The following is a 3842-nucleotide window of genomic DNA, read 5'->3' as shown; positions in this document are numbered from 1 at the left end:
GTTATTGCACCATTAAATATATTTTTATTGTAGATTTTTTGGTAGACATTTTTGTTCAGGTTAATGATACCAAAGGTTTTTATCCTGAAGGTTGTGGAATCTAACTAAATGCTTTTTTAAAAAAATGTTTTATGATGATCATATTGTACTTTTTAAAAAAGTTTATTTTTGTGTGGTGAATAATGTTGATTTATTTTTCTATTTTTTTAAAGATTTTATTTATTTATTTATTTGACAGAGACAGCACGACAGAGGGAACACAAGCAGGGGGAGTGGGAGAGGGAGAAGCAGACTCCCCCTGAGCAGGGAGTCTGATATGGGGCTCGATCCCAGGACCCTGGGATCATGACCTGAGCCGAAGGCAGACGCTGAACGACTGAGCCACCCAGGTGCCCCAATTTTTCTATTGTTAAATCAATTTTGTATTACTGGAAGAAAGCCTACTTGGATATAATATATTACTCTTTTTTATATTTCTGGGTAGATTTTACTAATATTTCCTTTGGAAAAAAATGCATTTATTTTAATGAGAGAAGTTGGCCATTATGACACATAGGAAAATTCTTAGATCGTCCTCTGGTGTTAAAATTATGCTGGCATTATAAAATGAGTTAAAGTAATTTTAGAGGGAAATTTATAGGTCAAAATTACTATATTAGAAAAGAAAAAAGCCTGAAAATCAAAGATGTAAGCAACCATCTAAATAAACAGCAATATAAAATCAAAGAAGTAGAAGAAATAAAATATTTGAGATGTGATCAATAAAATAAAAAACAGAATGCGGTAAAGAAAAATAAACAAAGCCCAAGGTTTATTCTTTAAAAGTATTAATAAAATTGATAAACCCTTAGGAAAAGCAATAGAAAAAGAAAAAAAAAACAGAAATAAATCACAAATTACCAGTAGCATGAAAATAAAAGAAGATATTCTTCGAAAGTACACTTCAAAAAACAAAAAGAGCATATGATTTAAAAATATTATGCTAATAATTTTAAAATTTAGAAGAAATAAATTCCTTTTTAAAAATTAACTATCCAAATTAACAGAAGGAAGAGAAAATGTAATTTTCTTATATCTATAATGAATCAAATAAAACTTTAAAACTTTCCTGCAAAGAATATTTTATGCCTAGAGAGATCCTTTGGAGAATTCTTAAAAACTTTTAAGAAAAAAATCATACTATTGAAAATTCAGCCATTGCTTTAATGTTCCTTTGAAGGTAACATTTCTTTTTATCCTATGGATACTTTTAGGATTAGCTCTTTGTCTTTGGCTTTCAGCAGATTTACTATGATATGTCTAGGTGTGATGTTCTTTGATTTTGCCCTGGTTTTGATTTATAGATATTTTTGAATCAATGGGCCTTTCAACAATTATGGATAATTCCAGGCCATGATATTTTTAAAAAAAGCTTCTATCCCATTCTATCTCACTTCTTCTGGACTCCAATTACACATAAATTCAATCTTTTCACTGTGTCCCATATATCTCCTATGGTTTTTTAAACTATCTTTTCTTCTCTCTCTCATTGCTTGAATCTAGACATATTCTACTAAGCTATCTTCTAGTTTATTAATTGTCTAATCAGCTGTTAAATGCATTAATTATAAACATTTCTATTTTGTTATTTGTATAGTTTCTTAATTTGCTATGAAATTTTCTACCCTGCCCCATTCCATTTTTTTAACTTGTCACAATAATCTTCAAGTTCATGTCTGCGAGTTCTAATGCTGGATCACTTATGGATTTGTTTCTATTTTCTCTTGATTTTTGCAGCTTTGGTTATGTTTCTTGGCATGACTGGTAATTTCTGAGTAAATGCTAAATGATGTATATGAATTAAGCTAGTGCTGCTGAATGATGTTATCTCCTCCAAAGAGGATTTAGGTTTCATCTGTCAGGCATATAGAATATGGATATATCACCTTGATTCAGTAAAGACTAGTCTACTTCTGTCTTGCTATTACTCCTGGAGAGTAGGTGTTCAGGGTTCAGGGTTCTGAGGTGTTTATTAAAACCCCTCCTCTTTAGACAATCCTGAAGCTGTGATAATCTCTGCTTAGCTTAGTTATTGCTTTATATTTATTTTCTCAGCACCATTCCCTGTTCAAATACTGATTAATGGTCAGAAAATGCCTTGAAGGGAAATTGCAAAATGTAAATTCATCTAGAATCTTAGCCACTAATGTCCTCATTATTTTGGTTGTTCTCTAGTACCTTCAAAACCCCCTTTTTTTTGTTTTGTTTTCATTTTTGTTACTGCATTGTACCTAACTTCCAAAGTTTTTCACTGAGTCTGATACCAGCTACCCCATCATAACTGGCAGCAGAATGGTTTTTAAGATATGTTTTCATATTATCTCATTTAGACAAAACAGTATGAGCAAATCAATGCAGCTGTATGAGATATAGTTTCCAGATGAAGGAACAGAAACTCAGAAGTATTAATAATTCTTCCAGATTGTCAAAGCTGCAATGCCAAGGCAGTCCTAGAATCTTTGTCATTAGCTCTTAGTCACTGGCACTTTATACCATGCCAGTGTTTATCAAATGTTGACCATTGATAGACCATTTAAAGGTTCTTTGGAGTAAGTGTGATCACTGCTTTTTCTGAAAAATTTACTGGTATTACTAATTTTATGAAGATATTTTAAAATTTCATTTATTATGTCAAAGATTCCTCTAAATAATTCTCTCCTTCAAGTGCAAATTAAAACTATAATGATGTCTTTCTATACATCCATGAGCTTGGGCAAATTTAAAAGTCTCACCATACCAAGTGCTGGTGAAAAAATGAACAAGAAACTCTCATACAGAGCTAACGTGAGTGAAAATTGTTTCAACCACTTTAATACTGTCTCTTCCCATACATATCTGTGACAAAACAAAACAATATTCTGTGACCAAATAATAGCAAACAATTCCATTCCTGGGTATATACCTAGAGAAGTACATCCACATGTGTGTAAGGAAACCTGTAAATAAAAGTTCACGGCAACAATTTTTGTCACAGCTGAAAACAACTGTAATATCCATCAGGAAGTAAGGATGTTAGGATAGATAAATAACTCATGCTTGTTAATATACTGGAATTTTGTGCCATAATTGAAGTGAACCAACTAGAGCTTTGTACAACAACCTAACTGAATCTTACAAACATATTATTGAAAGAAATTCTTTTAAACTATGCCTTTATATAAAGTTTAAAACCAGTCAATATTAGCCATTTTATTTATGGCTACATACAAGAGTAACAGAAATACAGAGAGTATCAAAGGAGAAATCATTATACATATCTAAGAGAATGAACGAAATGTGATTGAGAAGGGTACTTCCTCAGTGTTGACAAGATTCTATTTCTTTATTTAAGTGGTAGTTAAAAAGATTTCTAATGATTCATTATATTGTACATTTATGTGTTTTGTACCTTTTCCTCTGTGTGTGTTATAGTTCATCATTTTAAAAGTTATGGAAATTTCCTCTTGGGAGCTAGCATACTTCAGCATGGAAAAGAAAAATCTCATTTCCCAGACTATGCTAACAAGACATATATTGCCATCTGATTATATCCACAAATTTCTGTATTTCCTTCAACACAGTACCAAGATCAGGAGGCATATTGTTGATCACCAGCCATTCACTCTTAATAGCAATGCATGCACATTGGCAGTTTTGTCACACTTTGTATCGTGTAGCAATCCTGTTCCTTGTGGTGCACATGCATGATGCCTTGTTAGGAACAGTACCAATACTCTTTTCCTAATGCACATCATGCTTCAGAAAAACAACAACATTACTAATGTTCTCCACCACAAATCTTGAATGGTTAACGGAACAAAATA

The 3842-nt window shown here is 31.9% G+C and overlaps 1 long non-coding RNA gene across 1 annotated transcript in view; it reads left to right on the top strand.

The window, feature by feature from the left end:
- LOC145716927 (uncharacterized) overlaps positions 1-745 on the top strand; it is a 69952-nt gene extending 69207 nt beyond the window's left edge. Inside the window, exon 3 of the long non-coding RNA XR_014139867.1 lies at positions 239-745. This is a non-coding gene — a long non-coding RNA (uncharacterized LOC145716927). The remainder of the gene's footprint in view (positions 1-238) is intronic.
- The last annotated feature ends 3097 nt before the right edge of the window (positions 746-3842 follow it).

This window comes from Leptonychotes weddellii, chromosome 14, assembly GCF_054177405.1.
Source record: "Leptonychotes weddellii isolate Sample4059 chromosome 14, ASM5417740v2, whole genome shotgun sequence".
NCBI classification, from domain to species: domain Eukaryota; kingdom Metazoa; phylum Chordata; class Mammalia; order Carnivora; family Phocidae; genus Leptonychotes; species Leptonychotes weddellii.
This window is presented reverse-complemented; position numbering and strand designations above follow the sequence as displayed.